We start from the raw sequence: 414 nt of genomic DNA, 5'->3' as shown, positions 1-414 counted from the left end.
GCTTAGCACTTATTTGCCGTGTATGGTTAAACTGCGGCTGTTAGCTAGCTAAGGTTAGCTTGCTAGCACGTCAAATTACGGTACCAATAAACGTTATAATTCAAGATAAAAATGTATTTTAAAAACTGTAAGATTAACCAAATACACAAATACAGGTACATTGTATGTTACAAGTGTACCAAAAAGACTCTCTCGCTATCGCGTTTTCGGCCGCCGTTAACGAAAGTTTTTGACTGTTGTTAGCGCCGCCCCTTCCGCTACGTAGCCAAGATGGCGACCGTTGAGTGTGGAAAGTGTCCATCAATCCGCACTTAACTTTCTGCCCGTTTTGAGTGCACCATCCGGGTATTTAAAACCGCTCTGAGAGCACGGTTCCTCTGCCGGAACCTGTTTTTCCAATTTGGGATATAACGT

The sequence above is a fragment of the Etheostoma spectabile genome, unplaced genomic scaffold (genome assembly GCF_008692095.1).
Source record: "Etheostoma spectabile isolate EspeVRDwgs_2016 unplaced genomic scaffold, UIUC_Espe_1.0 scaffold437, whole genome shotgun sequence".
NCBI lineage: Eukaryota > Metazoa > Chordata > Actinopteri > Perciformes > Percidae > Etheostoma > Etheostoma spectabile.
Note: the sequence above shows the minus strand (reverse complement) of the source record.